The 23,494-nt window shown below is 35.5% G+C and overlaps 1 long non-coding RNA gene across 1 annotated transcript; it reads left to right on the forward strand.

Annotated features, from left to right (window-relative positions):
- The first annotated feature begins 21,917 nt into the window (after positions 1-21,917).
- Positions 21,918-23,181, forward strand: LOC145008345 (uncharacterized). Its single transcript, XR_013663366.1, has 3 exons — positions 21,918-22,031; positions 22,192-22,312; positions 23,082-23,181. It is a non-coding gene; the product is annotated as an uncharacterized LOC145008345 (long non-coding RNA).
- Positions 23,182-23,494: the final 313 nt, after the last annotated feature.

The following is a 23,494-nucleotide window of genomic DNA, read 5'->3' on the forward strand; positions in this document are numbered from 1 at the left end:
ATGCGCTATGGTCACTACAAGTTTGTATTAATACCTTTCGGCCTAAAAAATGCATCGAAAACGTTTATGGACCTGATGAATCAGGTTTGTCGAGCTGACTTAGACAAGTTCGTGATTGTTTCCATCGATGATATACTAGTCTACTCCCGATGTAAAGAAGAACACAACCAACATTTACGTCGAGTCCTGGAAACACTGAGTGCAGAGAAATTGAAAGAAAAATTCTCAAAGTGCGAGTTCTATATTCGAGAAGTGGATTTCCTCGTATATGTAGTCATCAAGGAATAAATACATGTGGACCCTTCAAAGATTAAGGCAATCGAAAGTTGGGCAGCACCAAGAACACCTACAGAAATCCTTCAATTTTTAGGACTCGCCGGATACTATCGAAGATTCATCCAAAACTTCTCCAAAGTCGTAAAACTACTCACCACCTTGACTAAAAAAGGAGTGACTTTCATCAGGGGGGATAAGCAAGAGGCTGCATTCCAAACGCTGAAATGAACCCTTTTCAGTGCTTCGATTTTGTCCCTACCAGATGGAACAGAGGACTTTGTGGTTTAGTGCGATGAATCAAACCAAGTTCTGGGATGTGTGTTAATGCAATGTGGAAAGATCATTGGCTACGCCTCAAGACAGCTGAAGACACACGAGGTAAACTATACGACACAAGATCTCGAACTGGGATCTGTAGTTTTCGCTCTAAAAGTCTAAAGACATTACCTCTACGACACCAAGTGAACTATCTTCACCAATCACAAAGGCCTTCATCATATCACCAATAAAAAAGGAATGAACATGAGATAAAGACGATGGGTAGAATTGCTAAACGATTACAAATGTGAGATTCTTTATCACCTAGGAAAAGTTAACGTGGTTGCAGACGCTTTAAGAAGAAAGGAATACTCGGGCCGCCGAGTAAAGGCATTAACCATAACCATCCATTCACAGATGTCCGCACAAATTAAAGAGGCACAAAAAGAAGCCTAAAAGCCAGAAAACATGGCATGTGAAGCGTTGAGAGGAATGGACAAAAATGTTAAAGCCAGGGATGACGGGGTTCGTTGTCTCATGAACTGGATCTAGACACTGAAATTTGGTGGATTCAATGACGTTGTCATGAACGAAGCTCATAAAACTCGTTACTCGGTGCATCCCGGATAAGAAAAGATGTATTTAGACCTTAAGAAATTGTATTGGTGGCCAAACATGAAAGCTGAAATAGTTACCTTTGTGGGCAAGTGCCTGACTTGCGCCAAGGTTAAGGTGGAGTATCAGAAGCCCTCGAGACTACTTCAGCAGCTGGAGATACCCGAGTGGAAGTGGTAGCGCATTATGATGCATTTCATTACCAATTTACCTAAGACAACGGGTGGACTTGACACCATTTGGGTAATCATCGACAGATTAACCAAATTTGCACACTTCCTACCAATAAAGGAGACCGATAAAATGGAGAAAGTGACAAGGATCTACATTAAAGAAGTCGTGCGACTTCACGAAGTACTGATATCCATTATCTTCGATAGAGATACTCGGTTCACATCATGGTTCTAGTAGTCACTGCAGAAAGCTATGGGAACTAGGCTAGATATGAGTACAACCTACCACCCAGAGACCGATGGGCAGATTGAAAGGACCATTCAGACGATAGAGGACATGCTAAGACCTTGTGTGATGGACTTTGGTAAAACATGGGATACTCATTTACCCCTTATCGAATTCTCATACGATAATAGTTGTCACACTAGCATCAAAGTTGCTCTGTTTGAATCACTCTATGGCAGTAAGTGTAGATCACCCATGTGCTAGGCTGAGGTGGGCGATATGCAACTAGCAAGAGGACAAGTTCCTAATAGCACACTCACTGGCTCGGAGATCATAAGGGAAACAACTGAAAAGATCATCCAAATTCATGAACGGATGAAGGCTTCGCAAGACTGACAAAAGGGTTACACGGATAAGAGACGGAATCCTTTGGAGTTCCAATTTGGGGATCGATTACTACTGAAAGTATCACCTTGGAAGGGATTAATACATTTTGGAAAATGTGGGAAACTAAATCCAAGATATATCAGACCATTCAAAATTCGCTCCAGGATTGGCCCGGTGGCATACAAGCTACGATTACCACATGAACTCAACAACGTTCATCCTACCTTTCATGTGTCGAACTTAAAGAAATGTTTGTCTGATGAGACCCTTATCATTCCTTTGGAATAAATTGAGATCAATGAGAACCTCCACTTCAAAGAGGAACCTATTGAAATCATGGATAGAGAGGTCAAATCGACGAAACAGAGTCGCATTCCTATCATAGATTTCCGATAGAACGCCAAGCGAGGACCCAAAGTTACATGGGAACGTGAGGACCAAATGAAGCAAAAATATCCACGTCTATTCCCTAACCCTTGAAATCCCTCTAAAAATGCAAATTTTGGAACGAAATTCCTTTTAACAGGAGGATAATGTGACAACCATCAAATTCAATTGAAAGCCAAAGTCAAAGTCAACAAGTCAAAGTAAAGTCAACAAGTTAAACCGGCCAAACTTATCTGGTACTTGTATGATTAAAAGTTATTCTGTGAAAATACACATTTGTATGTCAAGAATTCAAGTGTCTCGGATATTTTATGTGTTTATCAATGTGAAACCCTAAGAAGGCAGTTAAATGCATCAAAACACGACTATGGACCCTTTTGGGGAGTTAAAATTATCATAAACGAAGTATAACGTGGTTCACGGACATTACATTTCGAGACTATACACTAATATTGACTAAGTACCAAAACACGACAATGTGAACTTGTTAATGAATAAATTTGTGAGACATTCACCTTTGGGGTACTCTTAAGTACCACAGAAAGGTCTTGTAGTTATAATTAGAATCTCTTGGAAGGAGAGCACGATCGTTGTGTATAGATCTATATTGGTTCTTACAAACCTGCACCTAAGCTGCTTGCAACAGCTAGACCGATAGGTCTGGGTGACAAGTGTAATAACATTCCGAAGCCTAAAGACCGTCGAGTACGAGGTCTTCGAGTCTTAGCATGGTTATGACAACTCACATGGGAAATTAACAAAACACCTAGTTCATAGGAATTTAAGGATTTCACACAAAAAGGAGTTTTATGTAAATATAAAACCACACACACAAGTAAGACGATTTACTTACATATACTAAGCCTTGGTTCAATTAAGACTACAACAAACCTTTTAGAAAATATTGGAATTTTGGAAACAAACTTGTAACAAACTTTAAGGAACAACATCCATTTTTTATTCATAAATTGGTTATGAACTCACCAGCTTCAATGTTTATACTCTTTCAATAACAACTTGTATTCTTAGGTATTTAGTAACATAGGTAACCACAAGATTTTTGAAGGCAAGATGCTAAGGCGTATATTTCTTTTGAACTATTTTGATATCATATGTAATTTATTTGGAAACATGTATTTTTTTGTAATGATGTAACCTTTTAAATTATATTTATGATGGTTGTGTTTACTTTCTTCACTATGGTAATGATACTGAGCATGACTGTTAAGTGCATTTCATGCATTCATTTTTTATAGTTTTAGTTCATAAAAGTGCATTACATTTAGGTTTAGACTCATGCATTTTGTATAATTTCGGGATTTTTCATGATGCAATTCCATTCACACGCTTTTAGAATATTTCAGGGACTTATGAAGGTTGGATCTTGTTGGAGGAAGTTATCAAGAGTTGGATACAAAGTTGTAGAAGTTTTGGAGCTTTGAAGAGAGAGAATGAAGAAATGAAGAATTTGGTTTCACAGGAGTTTACACGGCCGTGTAAATTTATGCCTTTGGTTTACACGGGCCGTGTAAACGTATATGCAAGGACATTCTACTTCGAAGACCTAGAAGACTTAAGCATTCTACTTTTCTTGTTTACACGGCCGTGTAAATGGAACCCTTTGGTTTACACGGGCCGTGTAAATGTCTCGGCAGTTTTAAAGTGGTTTTTCTTCTTATAATTCAGACAATCAGTTTTTATGGAGGTTAGGTCGGATTTTGGGAGGAGAAGATACGATTTTCAGAGCTTTTGCAAGTAGATTAACACTTGGAAAACACTTTAATTTCTTTTTGTAAGTCAATTTGAAGTTTAAACTTGTTTGATTTGTAGTCCAACCTAGATATGTGTGGTTGATTTTATTATCATTTCCAAATCTGAATTCTTAAGTATGTCTTGTTAGATTGTAACTTGAATTTGACTTATGTTTAACATCTAGTAATCTTTGATTTGATCTTAATCATGTGTTTGATTAGTTCTCTTTTTCACTTGATCAATGAACTAGGGTTCTATTCAATCTAGTTAATCAAATCATGAAATTTGTATATGTTTTATGATTTGATGTTAGTAACACTCACTTACTTGGTTGTAATTAGATCAAAATTAGTGCAATCAAAGATTAAATGTTTATATTCCCAAGCTTAAGAGGAATGTTAAACATTGTTGGTAATTAGTGCAAGAACTTAATGTCATTTAATGATTTAATGCAAGAGCTTATTTGGGTTGAATCAAATAAATGAAATTTTATTTAAAGAGATTATTTTGAATAGAATACTTTTGCCAATTTGGATATTAGAGTTTATTAATATCCAACTTACTAACCTAGATTGAACATGAGTTATAATCATATTACATCTTTCAACATAATACATATATAAGAGTCAGAATCGGAAATGTACTTCTTTTACTGCGTTTTTTTTCAATCTTTCTTATTTATGAAGTTTAATTCAAGTTTAAATACAAACCCCCATTTCAATATTACTTGTATTATGTGTGAAAATATGGTAAGATGAAAAGTCCCGTATCTCTGTGGACCGACCCTGCTTACTCTATACTATCTTTAGTATTAGAAATAGCAGTGATTTGAGTTATATTAATATTATTTTATCCCATCATTTGTTGGTTTGACACCCAAACAAATTGGCGCCGTTGCCGGGGATACGGTAGTACTAATTGTTTATGCCAAGATCTTTTCGCACAGGTAAACCTTTACCAGTTGATTTGGAAATAGAGAAATCTGCTAAACAGAGAAGGAAGCAAGCCAGATTTTTAAAGAAACAACAACAATCCAGAGCTTCTTCATCAAATCCATCAACTACATCCTCTCCAACATCCAAAAGTATCACCCCACCATCTTCACCTACTCCTATCATGGCAGATAACCATGGAGGACATCAAAATCCTCCACATCCACCACCTGAACAAACCTTTAGACAATGGGCTACTCAAGATGTCACCCAACAACCTTTGTGCATAAATTACCCTGCAACAATCAACTTTGAACTCAAGTCTGGACTCATCCATTTGTTACCCTCATTCCGTGGTCTTGAGAATGAAGACCCACATAAATTCCTTAAGGAATTTCATGTTGTTTGTGTGGGTATGAAGCCACATGAAGTCACAGAAGATCAAATCAAGTTAAGGGCATTCCCCTTTGCTTTACAAGATTCAGCCAAGGAGTGGTTGTATGATTTACCACCGGGGTCAGTCACAACATGGAATGAACTTGCAAGGAAGTTTCTGGATAAATATTTTCCCGAAATGAGAGCTTCAGCTTTACGTAAAGAGATAATTGGCATCAAGCAACAAAAGAGAGAAGCCTTGCATACTTATTGGGAATGGTTCAAGAAATTGTGCTCAAGATGTCCACAACATGGGATTACAGAATATCAGTTGCTGCAGTATTTTTGTGAAGGAATGTCATCTTGGGATAGGAGATTACTCAATGCATCAAGTGGTGGATCTATAGCTGATAAGACTCCAACATAAATCAGATTTCTTATAAAAAACATGGCAGAAGAGTCCAAGCATACAGTCCAAGAAGAAGAGTGGTATAGTGATGCACCAAGGGGGGTGAAAGAAATTTCTACTCCAAAAATTGAAAGTCAACTTTCTGAGTTGACTAAGGTAGTAATGATGCTTGCAAAAGATAAGGGCGTGCAACCACCAATAGTCAGACCTTGTGGCATTTGTACACAAGTTGGACATCCCACTGATATGTGCCCCATGTTACAAGAAGATGTAGAGCCAGTTCAAGCTATGGGATTTTCAAGTCAACAACAAGGAAACTTCCAGCCAAGAAGCAATCCAAATTGGCACCAACCTAATACCAATTTTCAGCCTAGACCACCACCTTATCAACCAAGACCCCCATTTCAAAATCAAATGCACCATCAACAAAATTATCAACCACATTTCCAACCAACTCAACCTCCTCATCAATCTCAATATCAACCTCAAAACATGCATCAAGGAAGTAGTTCAAGCGGATCGGGAATGTCTTTGGAAGACATTGTTAAGAGTTTAGCCACAAGTACTCAAACATTTCAAAATGAGACCAAAGCGAGCATCAAGCCTTTGGAGCAACAAATGACTCAACTCGCCACATCTGTGAGTAAATTGGAGTCACAAGACAAACTACCCGCGCAAACTGAGAAGAATCCAAAACATAGTGCATGTGCCATCACTTTGAGAAATGGTAAAGAATATGAAGGTCCTAAAATGATTGAAGAAGAAGAAGAGATGGAGTTAGAGAAAGAAGAAGAGAAGTCAAAAACCCCTTCCAAGCAAGCTCCTATTGAAGTAAAAGTCACTCCTCCTCCTTTTCCCTCAAGATTAAGCAAGTCAAAGCATGAAAGAGAAGACAATGAAATCATGGAGATGTTCAGGAAGGTAGAGGTAAATATTCCTCTTCTTGATGCCATCAAACAAGTCCCTAGGTATGCAAAATTCCTTAAGGAATTATGTACATCCAAGAAAAAGTTGAAAGGGAATGAAACTGTTAAAGTAGGGGAAAATGTGTCTGCAGTGTTACAGAAAAGATTACCTAAAAAATGTAAGGATCTGGGTGTTTTTACGGTTCCTTGCAAATTTGGTAATCTTCATGTTCCACGAGCTATGCTAGACCTTGGAGCTTCTATCAATGTTTTGCCATATTCCATCTTTAAAACATTAAATATTGGCACATTGAAGAAGACCGGGGTAATCATTCAATTGGCTGATAGATCTTTAGTACATCCCAAAGGTGTGTTAGAAGATGTGTTAGTCCAAGTGAATGAACTAGTATTTCCAGCAGATTTTTATGTACTTGATATGGATGATGATGATTCACCGAATTTGAGTTCAATTCTCCTAGGAAGACCCTTTTTGGAAACAGCCAGGACGAAAATTGATGTTTATGATGGTACATTGTCCATGGAATTTGATGGGGAGGTGATAAATTTCAATATTTATGATGCTATGAGATATCCAAGTGATATTTCATCTTTGAATTTTGTGGATGTCATTGAACCATTGACAGAGGAGTGTTTTGATCTGTCTAATCTTGATGTGTTAGCTCTTATTTTAGACAGGAATCTTCAAAAGGAAAGAGTGGAAAAACTTGCCAATAAATTTACAATTGACAAAGAGATTATGGAGGTTGTGTCTTGTATGGATGAGAAGAAGAAAATGAGGTTTGATGTTCAAAAGCTGAAAATACCAATGTCTAATGAGAAACTTGTTCCCTCTATTGTGCAGGCACCGGAATTGGAGCTAAAAACTTTACCCGAGCATCTCAAGTATGCATATCTTGGAGATAAGGAAACTCTACCAGTGATCATTTCCACCAAGTTGTCAACAAAAGAAGAGGAAGAACTTGTCACCACCTTGAAGGAATATAAGGAAGCAATTGGGTGGACTATAGCCGACATCAAAGGGCTAAGTCCTTCGCTTTGCATGCATAAAATCCTTATGGAAGAAGATTACAAGCCTTCCCGAGAAGCTCAAAGGCGTCTGAATCCTCCAATGATGGAGGTTGTGAAAAAAGAGATTTTGAAGTTGTTGAATGCGGGAATGATTTACCCTATATCAGATAGTAAGTGGGTAAGTCCGGTCCAAGTCGTGCCGAAGAAGACAGGTATTACCGTTACAAAGAATGACCAAGGTGAATTAGTCCCCACCCGTGTGCAAAACGGGTGGAGAGTTTGCATTGATTATAGACAGCTCAATTCCTCAACCCGGAAAGACCATTTCCCACTTCCCTTCATTGATCAAATGTTGGAAAGGTTAGCGGGAAAAACACATTATTGTTGCTTGGATGGATATTCCGGTTTCCATCAAATACCCGTTGCACCTGAGGACCAAGAAAAAACTACTTTCACATGTCCTTTCGGAACATTTGCATATAGACGAATGCCTTTTGGGCTTTGCAATGCTCCAGCCACTTTTCAAAGGTGCATGGTAAGTATTTTTTCGGAATTTGTTGAGGAAATCATTGAAGTTTTTATGGATGACTTCACCGTTTATGGTAATTCTTTTCATGAATGTTTGGGAAATTTGAAAAAGATTTTTCAAAGATGTATTGAAACCAATCTTGTTTTGAATTATGAAAAGTGTCATTTTATGGTTGACAAAGGTCTCATACTAGGTCATATTGTGTCTTCTAAGGGTCTAGAAGTGGACAAAGCAAAAATAGATGTCATAAAATCTTTACCTTATCCCACTTGTGTTCGTAAGGTGCGCTCATTTCTTGGTCATGCAGGATTTTATAGAAGGTTTATTAAAGATTTTTCCAAGATATCTCGTCCCATGTGTGAGCTCCTACAAAAAGATGCAGAATTCGAGTTTTCTAAACAGTGCAAGCAAGCTTTTGATCAGTTGAAAGAGTTGTTGATCACAGCACCAATACTTCAATCACCGGATTGGAGTTTGCCTTTTGAAATCATGTGTGATGCCAGTAATCACGCAGTTGGTGCAGTGTTAGGGCAAAGAAAAGACCGTGTTCCTAATGTCATTTATTATGCTTCAAAAACACTTGATAGTGCACAAGCCAATTATTCAACAACTGAAAAAGAATTGTTATCTATTGTCTTTGCTTTAGACAAATTTCGTCAATATCTACTAGGTTCTAAAGTCATTGTTTATTCTGATCATGCAACTATTAGGTATTTACTTGCAAAGAAAGATTCGAAGCCTAGACTCATTCGATGGGTATTACTCTTGCAAGAGTTTGACATTGAAATCAAAGACAAGAGCGGAAAGTCAAATCTTGTAGCTGATCATCTTAGCAGGATTGTTTCTCCCGAAGATTCAACTCCCATTCATGATGCATTTCCCGATGAAAATCTGTTTTCAGCAAAAGTTGCCCTGTGGTATGCCGATATTGTGAACTACATTGTCACAAATCAATTTCCACCAGATTTAACTCGATGGAAAAAAGACAAGATCAAGAAAGAAGCCAAGAGGTATGTTTGGGATGAGCCATATTTGTGGAAATATTGTGCTGACCAAATGATTAGACGATGTGTGGATCAATATGAGGTAGCTTCTATCTTAACATTTTGTCACTCTTATGCTTGTGGAGGACATTTTGGTCCTCAAAGGACTGCAAGAAAAGTTTTAGAGAGTGGATTTTACTGGCCAAGTATTTTCCATGACTCTTATGTTTTTTGCTCAAGCTATGATAAATGTCAACGAATGGGCTCTTTAAGCTCAAAGAATCAAATGCCCTTAAACCCCATATTAGTTTGTGAAATTTTTGATGTTTGGGGCATTGATTTTATGGGACCTTTTCCATCATCTTCGGGTTTTATTTATATTCTTTTGGCTGTGGACTATGTTTCCAAGTGGGTGGAAGCAAAGGCTACCCGTACTAACGATTCAAAAGTTGTGATAGATTTCTTGAAGGCTAACATTTTTTCCAGATTTGGTGTTCCAAAGGCCTTGATCAGTGATCGTGGTACACATTTTTGTAATCGTATACTCGGGAGTGTTTTGAAGAAATATGGTGTCACTCATAAAGTTTCCACAGCATACCACCCACAAACAAATGGACAAGCTGAGGTGAGCAATCGACAAATCAAGGGCATTTTGGAGAAAACCGTGAATACAACAAGGAAAGATTGGAGTACACGCCTTGATGATGCTTTGTGGGCGTACCGCACTGCATACAAAACTCCAATTGGAATGTCGTCATATCGTATTGTTTATGGAAAGCCGTGTCGATTACCCGTTGAGTTGGAACATAGGGCATATTGGGCAGTCAAGCAGTTCAACATGGATTTAAGTGAATCGGGAAAGAAGAGGAAGCTGGACATACAAGAATTGGAAGAAATCAGCAATGAAGCGTATGAGAATGAGGTTCTTTATAAGGAAAAGACTAGAGCATTCCATGACAAGATGATTACACGCAAGGTATTTCACAAAGGTCAAAAGGTACTACTTTACCATTCGCGTTTTAAATTGATTCCTGGTAAATTAAGGTCCCGTTGGGTGGGACCATTTGTTGTCACTAATGTTTTTGAGCATGGTGCAATAGAAATCACAAGTGAGAAAACCGGGAAGATTTTTAAGGTAAATGGTCACCGTTTGAAGCCTTATTATGAAGGATTTCAAGTCAAGAATGAAGAGGTGGAGGAAGTAATGGATCCAAAGTATGAAAATTGACAAATAGTTGGGGTCCAAGTCGAGCCAACGACATTAAAAAGGGGCGGCTAACCGGGAGGCAACCCGGGGGTATTTTTGTCATTTAGTATATTTTCATTGTATTTTCTTTGTTTTCAAACTTCCAAGTTGTTTTTCATGCTAAAAAATGGTTAAAAATCATTTTTCGGGTAGTAGAGGTTTAGCGGGTTGCAATTTCAAAAAGTGAAAAAAATCAAGTTTTTTGGCTTTCTCAGAAGTTTTCACGGCCGTGTAAACTTATGCCTTGCATTTACACGGGCCGTGTAAACGATTGAACGCGGTTTTTATGATTCAGGGATTTACACGGCCGTGTAAACCCTCCCCTTTGATTTACACGGGCCGTGTAAACGCAAAAACAGGGCTAAACAATTTTAAGGTCAAATCTCAATTTTTCTAACTCATTCTTCACTCAATACCTGTGATTCCCTCTCTCCCTACTGCCCCCTTTCGAAAAAAACCATTCCAAATACTCAATCTTCCTCAATTTTGCATCAAAAATCAAGCTCCAAGGTATGAAATTCCTCCCTTTTCTTCATCTTCTTTATCTTCCACATCTATATCCTTCTCCCATGGCCGATTTTGGGTTTTTTTTAACAAAACCCTAGAATTTTTTAACTTCAAATCTCAACCTAATGTTTCAAATTTCTTGTAGGATAAGCTTGGGTATAGCTTGGGGAAGCATTGGATATCATCTTATCACCATTATCAAGCACAAATTGGTATAATTGTTCCAAACTCTTACTTTGTGCATTTAGATAGAACACATTCTTTTTTTTTTTTGGGTGTTTTTGGTGAAACTTGCTAGTTCTTGTACTTCAATTGTCTTAATTGTGTGCAATATTTTGTTGATTCATTTGGGTTTTAGCTTCCCGGGGTAAAAGACATAGAGTTGGCACTTCACATGATGAACAAGACCCACATGCCATAGACAATCCCTATGAATTTGGTCTTATTTTTTAGAACAATCGACAGGAAATCTTGTATGCAAATCTTGTTACAAGAACAATGGGTGCTCAAAAATTTGTGGACATCCAGGCCCTCAAAGATTTACACATATACAAGGGTGTTCACAAGCTTTTTAAAAACATAGGATGGGAGGGTCTTTTGAATCTTCATGCAGTTAGTTACCAAACACCGATGTTGGAACTTTTGTCTTCCATTTCCTTTGAGTATCAAACCCATCTCCTAACTTTCCGTCTGCTCAACCAAACGCATCAATTTCATGCTGATATCCTTTGTGATATAATTGGTGCTCCTAAAGAAAGAAGGGATATATACACAGCTAAGGGTAGAAAAAATGTTGTTTTTGAGCAAGACTGCGCAAATTTTTGGAGAAACATCTCTTGTGAGTATGAGTATCAATCGGGCACCGCAAAAGCTTCTAGCATTATCCATCCGGTCTTGAAAGTAGCTCACCGGATCATTGCTTCTCTCTTATTCCCTCAAGAAGAGATTAGCAAAGCTAATAAAAAAGAGCTAGAAGTCTTGTGGTGTATGATTAACAAGCCTGCAGAAGTCCCTCATTTTGGCTGTTGGGTTATTCAAAAAATGCTCAGAAGTGCTACGAGCAATGGTGGACAGCTACATTGTGGAGGCATGGTTTCTATTATTGCAGAGCATCTTGGCCTCCATCTACCTAATAACCCAACAAACATCATCATGGGCCGTACTCGTCTATCAATTGATGTTATGGAAACAATGCATCTCTTCCACCGCCTTCCCACTGGGGATATTCATTGGACAGTAGATGGGAAAGAGTATCTACGTATAGACAGCAGAAATAAGAAGATACTCAATTTAGCCAATGATATTCCATCAACTAATTGGAAGCTCAGATCCAACTTAGGTGTTACAGTAGATCATAGTCCTCCATCCTCTCCTCCTCCTGCTCCTCCTGCTCCTACTGCTGGTGCTTCTAGTTCCTCTCGCCCTATTCCTTTTTCTGAACATAATCTTTATATGGGCGAGTTTGCGCGTTTGAATCATCGTTACACCAGTCTACAACAGGAAATCGGGGACATTTATACGGGTGTCACTGAAATCACTTCTGATTTTCAGGACTACCGTAACTTACAGGAAGAGCATTGGGCCCAACAAGAGTTGCGGTGGGCTGAGCAAGATCAAAGATGGGCTACTCAAGAGCAGCACAACCGCAACATTCACCATCTGCTGAGTGATATCCATAGAGTTCTTGTGCTCCCCACACAGTCACAGCAGCCATCAGCATCCCAACCCCAATGGCCTCCCTACTATCCTACAGATTACCCTTCACAGTTCCCTCCATATCCTCCGCCTGGTCCTCAATAGGACGGCTGCGCCTCTCTTCAAGCATCGAGGAGGATGCTATATTTTAAGCTTGGGTAGGGGTATCCATCCATTGCATTATCCCGTTGCATGTAGGTTGCATGTAGTTTTGTACATATTGCATTAATTTTCATTTCATTTTCGTTTTCATTTTTTTTCTGCATGGAAAATTAAAAAAAAAAAAAAAGATCCAATCCCAAGCAACCGAATCTTTTCAAAACAGTTGAGCAGGTAAATGAGTCATGTGCCTTGAAATTGGCTTGCTTTTCTTATTGAAAAAAATCTAAAAGCAAGTTAATCACACACGAGCACATCTCCTGAAGCTACTTGTGCAAAACAGAAAATGAGAAGATTGTCAACACTGGAGCATAACAGCAGGTATGAGTCGATTCTTTGGGACATATGACCGGTCTTATGAGTAGTAATGCTCAATTGAACTTAAAATGTCAAATTCAAAAGTTCATAAAAAGAATGCAAAATCTCAATGTCCCGCCTTCCAGCGCTCTTAAAAGTTCTTTCTACTTATTCCCTTTTATATATACCTTGCTTGAGGACATAGCTTTCAACTATACTTACGGGTTTTTGCATGTTAACATTTAATCCCTCGAAAAATGTCCAGAAGTCCCTCACGGTAATAGACCGTGAGATGTCCCACAATAGAAAAGTCAAGGACGGAAATATAAGGAAATTGGCCAAATAAACAAATTAATAAGAGTGTTATGTGTTAACTTAGTTATTTGTATATGTGTTATATTTAAAAAAAAAAAAAAAAAAAAAAAAAAAAAAAAAAAACTATTATTAAGTTAATCTGTGACCTTTGGGATTCGAACAAGTAAACTCTGAGGGGTGTTCTACACCTAATCACCTAAAGCTAAATTGTTTGGGATTGATTGGGTTGAAAGTTCGCTATACGGGTTCCATAGAAAGTCATGAACTTAATAATAGTAAATAAAGCTAATATGTGGCCTTTGAGGTTCGGGCAAGTAAACCCGAGGGATCTCTTTAAATCTAGCACACTAAGGTCATTTGATTTGGATGTTTTGGTTGAAAGCCTGCTACACGGATTTCAAAGAAAGCCATGAGCTTTATTTATAAAAAAAATGTGTAATTAGAAAGTTTGTACATAGTTGTGTTTATAGTTTAATTAGATGTTGTGTTTAGGAAAAATAAATGGCTGTCAAAAGATTCCCTTGGACTTGGATTTGAATTTATGACATTGGACTGAATGTTAATTACTTCAACTGGTTTAAGTGGTTTGAAGTTTGTAACCAATCTAGATAAATATTAGGGAATTTTTAGAAAATATTTTTCAGAAAAAGATTGTTGTTGACCAACAAATAGCTGGAATCGAACATTGTTATATTTTATGAAACAAAGATGGTTGAGCATGTTTTGTCATATATAATTTCACGAGAGTAAGACCATAATTTGTTCCAAGAATTGACTTGATAATATTGAAAAGAATAAGTGTTGTGATCTTTAATTCTGTTGAGTTGTACTAGGGAGTAGCCAAAGTCTTGTTTCTATTATCATTTAATATTTTGAGACTAAAGCAAAGTTAACTCGAGGCATGACAGGTACATTCTCAACTATGGTACAAAACAGGGTAATTGGGTTGGATCTTTTCATATTTGTTTTGATTTCATGCATTAAGTTATAAATAGTCTTAACTTTAATTTTCTTTTCTTCTATTCTATTTTTTTTTCTTTTCTAGTTTAAATCTTCTTGTTCTTTCTTGAGGACAAGAAAGGTTTAAGCTTGGGGAGATTTGTTAGGTGCATTTCATGCATTCATTTTTTATAGTTTTAGTTCATAAAAGTGCATTACATTTAGATTTAGACTCATGCATTTTGTATAATTTCGGGATTTTTCATGATGCAATTCCATTCACACGCTTTTAGAATATTTCAGGGACTTATGAAGGTTGGATCTTGTTGCAGGAAGTTATCAAGAGTTGGATACAAAGTTGTAGAAGTTTTGGAGCTTTGAAGAGAGAGAATGAAGAAATGAAGAATTTGGTTTCACAGGAGTTTACACGGCCGTGTAAATTTATGCCTTTGGTTTACACGAGCCGTGTAAACGTATATGCAAGGACATTCTACTTCGAAGACCTGGAAGACTTAAGCATTCTACTTTTCTTGTTTACACGGCTATGTAAATGGAACCCTTTGGTTTACACGGGCCGTGCAAACGACTCGGCAGTTTTAAAGTGGTTTTGTCTTCTTATAATTCAGACAATCAGTTTTTATGGAGGTTAGGTCGGATTTTGGGAGGAGAAGAGACGATTTTCAGAGCTTTTGCAAGTAGATTAACACTTGGAAAACACTTTAATTTCTTTTTGTAAGTCAATTTGAAGTTTAAACTTGTTTGATTTGTAGTCCAACCTAGATATGTGTGGTTGATTTTATTATCATTTCCGAATCTGAATTCTTAAGTATGTGTTGTTAGATTGTAACTTGAATTTGACTTATGTTTAACATCTAGTAATCTTTGAGTTGATCTTAATCATGTGTTTGATTAGTTCTCTTTTTCACTTGATCAATGAACTAGGGTTCTATTCAATCTAGTTAATCAAATCATGAAATTCGTATATGTTTTATGATTTGATGTTAGTAACACTCACTTACTTGGTTGTAATTAGATCAAAATTAGTGCAATCAAAGATTAAATGTTTATATTCCCAAGCTTAAGAGGAATGTTAAACATTGTTGGTAATTAGTGTAAGAACTTAATGTCATTTAATGATTTAATGCAAGAGCTTATTTGGGTTGAATCAAATAAATGAAATTTTATTTAAAGAGCTTATTTTGAATAGAATACTTTTGCCAATTTGGATATTAGAGTTTATTAATATCCAACTTACTAACCTAGATTGAACATGAGTTATAATCATATTACATCTTTCAACATAATACATATATAAGAGTCAGAATCGGAAATGTACTTCTTTTACTGCGTTTGTTTTCAATCTTTCTTATTTATGAAGTTTAATTCAAGTTTAAATACAAACCCCCATTTCAATATTACTTGTATTATGTGTGAAAATATGGTAAGATGAAAAGTCCCGTATCTCTGTGGACCGACCCTGCTTACTCTATACTATCTTTAGTATTAGAAATAGCAGTGATTTGAGTTATATTAATATTATTTTATCCCATCATTTGTTGGTTTGACACCCAAACAATGACGTCCTCCGTCCCCGAATGTTTCCGTTGTTCTGGTTTGGGGGTGTGACATAAATATTGTCCACATATATCATATGTGATTAAAAGCATATAATCACATGTGATTATATGTATCTAACACATATAATTTAAAATTTTAATTACATGTGATTATATGTATTTAATCACATATGATTATATGTATTAAATACATATAATCACATGTAATTAAATATACGAGACCAATATTGAATCAAAAACACGAAAATAAATATTGTCTATATAAATCCTATGTGATTAAACACATATAATTATATGTGATTATATGAATCCAATCACATGTGATTTATGTGGACAATATTCATTTACGTATTCTCGATTCAATAATTGTTCTTTATCCAGTTTAATCATATGTGATTAAATATATTTAATCACATGTGATTATATGTATCTAATCACATATTATTTTATTTAGAAAAATGGATCATTTCTATATAAATCATAAGTGATTAGATACATATAATCACATGTGATTGTATACACGAGAAAAACTATTGTACACAAGATTTGTTTTTGAAATTTAGATTCAAAAGTTGTTCTTTGCCCATAATAATCATATGTGAATCACATATGATTTATGTGGACAAGATTCATGAGAGAAACTATTGAATCACATATGTTTTACGTGGACAAGATTCAATAATTTTTCTTTTTCAAATTTAATCATATATGATTAAACACATCTAATCATATATGTGATTAAATACATATAATCACATGTGATTTAATACACGATGCCAATTATTAAATCGAAAACACGATGACATAAATAATATTTTATTAAATACATATAATCATGTGTAGTTATATGTATCTAATCACATATGATTTATGTGGACAATATTCATTTTTGCATTCTCGATTCACTAGGTATTCACGTATATTTAATCACATGTGATTATATGTATTTAATAACATGTAAATCATATATGATTCGATACATATAATCACATGTGAGTCGATATATATCACATGTGATTATATACAAGAGAAAACCTAATGAATCAAAAACACAACAACAAATCTTTGTTGGTGGAGGTGGGGAAGGTGGCCGCGGGTGGTGGAGGTAGGGTGGTGGTGATTGGTGGTGGTGGTGTGTGGTGATGGGTGCTGGTGAGTGGGTGGGTGGTTGCAAGTGGTGGTGATAGTGACAAGGTAGTGGGTGGGTATGGGTGGTGGAGGTAATTCAGTTTTGCTTTGTGATTATATGAATCTAATCACATATGATTAAATACATATAATCACATGTGATTATATAAATCTAATCAAATATGATTTATGTGGACATGATTCATTTTTGCTTTTTTGATTAAATAGTTGTCCTCATGTATTTTATCACATGTGATTATATGTATAATCACATGTGATTAAGTACATGAGCACAACTATTGAATCGAGAAGGAAAAAATGACTCTTGTCCACCTCAAATCATATATGATTATATACATATAATCACATTTGATTAATTAAACAAAAGCAATTATTCAGTCGAAACCGCAAAAAATAAATATTGTATACATAAATCATATCTGATTAAATACATATAATCACATGTGATAATATGTATCCACTCATATATGATTTATGTGGATGAGATGAGATTCGTTGTCACATTCTCGATTCAATAACTGTTCTTTGTCCACTATAATCATATGTGATTAAATACATATAATCATATGTTATTATATTTATCTAATATCATATGATTTATATGGACAAAAAATAATGATGTCTATATAAATCATATGTGATTAGATACATATAATCACATATGATTATATACACAAGAATAACTATTGAATCGAGAACACAAAAATAAATATTTTCCACGTATATCATATGTGATTAAATGCATATAATCACATGTGATTATATGTATCTAATCATATAGAATTTATGTGGAATATATTTATTTTCGCATTATCGATTTAATTATTGTTCTTGTGTGCTTAATTACATGAGATTATATGTATCTAATTAGACAAGACTTATATGGACAATATTCATTTTCACATTCTTGTTTAATAGTTGTTCTTGTACATTTAGTCACATATGATTTGTGTACACAAGATTCATTTTCTCATTTTTGATTAAATAGTTTTTCTTTTTCCACATTAATCATATGTGATTAATACATACAATCACATATGATTAAATACATAAGAAAAAAATTGACTCATCAATATTATCAATATAAATCATATGTGATTTGATATATATATAATCACATGTGATTAAGTACATGAGTACAACTATTGAATTGAGAAATAAATAATGAATCTTGTCCCCATAAATCATATGCGATTAAATACATATAATCACATGTGATTAAATATATTAGAACAATTATTGAATCGACACAAGAATAAATATTTTCCATACGAATCATCTGTGATTAAATATATATAATTACATTTGATTAAATTACGCAAGAAAAACTATTGAATCAACACGTGAAAACAAATATTGTCCATGTAAATCATTTGTGATTAAATACATATAATGACATGTGATTTAATACACAATGCCAATTATTAAATCGAAAGCACAAAATTAAATATGACCAACATAAATAATATTTTATTAAATACATATAATTACGTGTGGTTATATGTATCTAGTCACATATGATTTACATGGACAATATTCATTTTTTCATTCTCGATTCACTAGTTTTTCACGTGTATTTAATCACATGTGATTATATGTATTTAATAACATATAAATAATATATGATTCGATACATATAATCACATGTGACTCGATACATATAATCACATGTGATTATATACAAGAGAAAACCTAATGAATAAAAAACACAATAACAAATCTTTGTAGGTGGGGGTGGGGATGGCGGCGCCGGGTGGTGATGATTAGGGGCAGTGGTGTGTGGTGATGGGTGGTGGTGGGTGGGTGGCTGGTTGCAAGTGGTGGTGATAGTGATGGGTGGTGGTTTTGGTGGGTGTGGGTGGTGGAGGTAATTCATTTTTGCTTTGTGATTATATGAATCTAATCACATATAATTAAATATATATAATCACATGCGATTATATGAATCTAATCACATATGATTTATGCAGACATAATTCAATTTTTCTTTGTTGATTCAATAGTTGTTCTCATGTATTTTATCACATGTGATTGTATGTATAATCGTATGTTATTAAGTACATGAGCACAACTATTGATTCGAGAAGGAAAAAATGCATCTTGTCCACCTTTAATCATATATGATTATATACATATAATCACATGTGATTAATTACACAAAAGCAATTATTCAGTCGAGACTTCAAAAAATAAATATTGTATACATAAATCATATATGATTAAATACATATAATCACATGTGGTTATTTTTATCCAATCATATATGATTTATGTGGATGATATTCATTGTAGCATTCTCGATTCAATAATTGTTCTTTGTCCACTGTAATCATATGTGATTAAATACATATAATCATATGTGATTATATTTATCTAATCACATATGGTTTATATGGAAAAAAAATAATGATGTCTATATAAATCATATGTGATTAGATACATATAATCACATATGATTATATACACAAGAACAACTATTCAATCGAAAACACGAGCATAAATATTTTCCACATATATCATATGTGATTAAATGCATATAATCACATGTGTATGTATCGAATCACATAGAATTTATGTGGAAAATATTTATTTTCTCGTTCTCGATTCAATTGTTGTTCTTATGTGCTTAATTACATAAGATTATATGTATCTAATTAGATATAATTTATATGGATAATATTCATTTTCACATTCTTGTTTAATAGTTGTTCTTGTACATTTAATCACATGATTTCTATATACAACATTCGTTTTCGCGTTTTTGATTAAATAGTTTTTCTTTTTGAACATTAATCATATGTGATTAATACATACAATCATATATGATTAAATACATAAGAAAAAAATTGACTCATGCATATTCTCAATATAAATCATATGCGATTTGATACATATAATCACATGTGATTAAGTACATGAGTACAATTATTGAATTGAGAGAAATAATGAATCTTCTCCACATAAATCATATGTGATTAAATACAAATAATCACATGTGATTAAATATCTTAGAACAATTATTTAATCATGTGTGGTGGTAGTGGTGGTGAGGGTGGTGGTTGGTGGTAGGTAGTGACGTGTGGTGGTGATGGTGGTAAGTGGTGATGGTGGTGGCGAGTGGTGGTGGTGGTGGTGGGTAGTGATGGGTGGTGGGTGGTGGTGGTTAGTGAGGGGTGGTGGTTGGTGGTGGTGGGTAGTGATGGGTGGTGGTGGTGATGGGTGGTAGGTAGTAGTTGTGGGTGGTGGTGGTGGGTGGTGATGGGTGGTGGGTCGTGGTTGGTGGTGATGGTGGTGGGAGGTGGTGGTGGGTGGTGGTTGTTGGTGGTGGGTAGTGATGGGTGGTGGTGGTGTGTAGGTACTGCTGGGTGGTGGGTAGTGATGGGTGGTGGGTAATGGTGGGTAGTGGTGGCGGGTGGTGGTGATGGGTCGTAGGTAGTGGTTGTTGGTGGTGGTGGAGGGCGGTAGTGATGGGTGGTGGTGGCGAGTGGTGGTGGTGGTTGGTTGGTGATGGTGGTGGGTGGCAATGGTGGTGGCGTGTGCTGGTTGGTGGTGGTGGGTGGGTAGTGATGGGTGGTGGGTGGTGGTTGGGTAGTGATGAGTGGTGGGTGGTGGTGGTTAGTGATGGGTGGTGGTAGTGGGTGGTGGTTGGTGGTGGTGGGTAGTGATGGCGGGTAGTGGTGATGGGTGGTAGGTAGGGGTTGTGGGTGGTGGTGGCAGGCGGTGGAGGTGTGTGGTGGTGGTTGGGTGGTGATGGTAGTGGCAGATGGTGGTTGGTGGTGGTTGTGGGTGGGTAGTGATTGGTGGTGGTAGTGGGTGGTGGTGGGTAGTGATGGGTGGGGGTGGTGATGGGTGGTAGGTAGGGTTGTGGGTGTTGGTGGCAGGCGATGGAGGTGGGTGGTTGTTGGGTGGTGATGGTGGTGGGTGGTTGGTGGTGGGTAATGACGGGTGGTGGGTGGTAGTTAGTGGTGGTGGCGGCGGGTGGTGGTGGTGGGTGTTGTTGGTTGGGTGGTGAATGTTGTTAGTTATTCGGTTTTTAATTGTTTGTAAATGTTTTTTGATTTATATGAATATTATTTTATAATTTTAATTAAAAGAATTGTGTGGTCCACATTTGTTCTCAAATGTTCTCGCGATAAGAAATGTTCTCGATTAAACGCTCCCCTATATCTTTGGTTAATTCATCTTTACACAATATTGTATTATTATACATTGCGATATATATATATATATATATATATATATATATATATATATATATATATATATATATATATATATATATATATATCTGACCCCATCACCACTACCTACCAACAACTGATGATGTAAATAAAGCAAGGTAAAATATTTTACTTTTCTTCAAATGAGAAGGTTTTTGAAATTCCAAATCAATAATTCATAGGAGTAACAGTGTTGTATGAACAAAGACTCATTTGTTACTAAATGGGAGTAAATGACCATTTTACCCTTATATCTACAAGTGTAGCGCAAATAAAGTTTTTGCTTTTTGGAATGGTCTTTTTCATTTTTAAAATGACGCCTGCGTGAATGAAGTATGAACAAAGAGCATTTTTTCTACCCAACGATCTGAATTAGGAGGATAAATAACCATTTTATCCTTCTTTTATGGACTGAAATGAGAGTGAATGATTGTTAACCTATTATTTAGAAGTGATTCTAAATACACTACTACCCATTGTTGTTTGACCCCTACTCTTGAAGCAATATTCTACCCACAATATGTCATTTTCACAATTTAGTCCCTCTTCTTTGTTGACTCAGTCAACCTCAGGTGCGAATAGCTTATCTAAAAAAGCAGATGTGGGTTCTTTAGGAATGGGATAAGATGGTAGACAAGCCATTTCACAAATGGTCAAAGCATTTCGTGGTGTCAAATTATCTAAATCTCAGGTAAACTTAACCTTTTCTTTTATTTATGCAAACATATTTCAACTTTTTCCTCTTTTTTCACATAGGCTATTAAACAATCAGGGAGTTGAACAACAAAATGACAACCATTTATGGCTTAATAGTGACATTAACTCTTTCATTTTCTTACCAATTTATGCAGAAGCTAATACAAATCATGCATCATGTCAATCATGATTTGAGCTATCACTATGGCTTGGAGGATGATGGTTTGGGTTTGATTATGGATTCAGAGTCACTGTGTCGGTATTCTCTACAAAAATGTCAGCTAATACTTTAATTTTAGGCTTAAAATAATTCAAAATATAGCAAAATACATATATTCATTGATTTATTTATTAATTATTATAGCGTCCTACTTTCATTTCTTTGTATTAGTTCTCACCAAAGTCATCCGTGTACAAATCAGTGTTCACTGATATAGAGAAAAACACTATAATTCTGTGGATTTTTCAAAGCACAATGCATTAATAGGAAGATTCTTTCGAAAATAGAATGATATAATAGAAAGAAATAAAATCATGATGCTATAATACATAAATAAGTAAAAGTATAGCCTTCTTAAATTTTCATTTAGTTATAACTCTTAGCCTGAAATTGCCTTCTCTTCCCTTTTCTGATTTTTATGATTTATTTAATATTAAATAGCACTAAGGAATCACATAAATATTATACATATTTTTGAGGAAATGATTTTCAGGATTCCATGTTGTTTTGAGACTTGAGAGAGATTGGAATCACGACTAGGTGCATCATGACTTTTTTTTTTAATACCTGCACCTATTAAATTTTATGGTTTATTTTTAACTTCCATTAATATTTTATGGAAGATTATCATCAGGTATTAGTGCATTTGCTTAATGGTTACATCAAAAATATATATGAAGGCCTTTGGTAGAGCTGGATATGCTAGAATTCCGGTTGACTTTGATATAACTAAAAATTAGGTTTTTCACTTTCTTGACTGCTTTTTGGGGTATGAAGATGCAATCCATAGAGAAGATAATTTATGGTTACCTTTTCCCAAATAAGGTTGAAGAAGAAGAAGAAGAGGGACGAAAAGAGAAGATATAAAGTAGTGACTCATATGTACACTATTATCAACATGGTGGATTGTAGATCATCTCATGTTTTTAAATAGATCCTTCTTGATTTGCTTCTTTCATGAAATTCATATTCACTAAAATCATTAATTGACATGTTGCGTAGGTGGTATGTGATAAAGACCTATTAGAAAAGATTGGGAAGGATATATATTTTGATCTTGTGGACCATGACAAAGTCCGTATCTAAACATTAATCTTAAACAATTTGGTCCCTGTTCTGAAATGGTGTTATGAACATAGGTCATAAGAGAGATTAAAGTTCTGCGAACAATTTGTTCATAAATTACTATGCAATCCTTTCTATCGATAACAAGCATGAAGAGAATCGGAGCTGTCTAA

Source organism: Lactuca saligna, chromosome 8 (genome assembly GCF_052625555.1).
Source record: "Lactuca saligna cultivar CGN05327 chromosome 8, ASM5262555v1, whole genome shotgun sequence".
Taxonomy (NCBI): domain Eukaryota; kingdom Viridiplantae; phylum Streptophyta; class Magnoliopsida; order Asterales; family Asteraceae; genus Lactuca; species Lactuca saligna.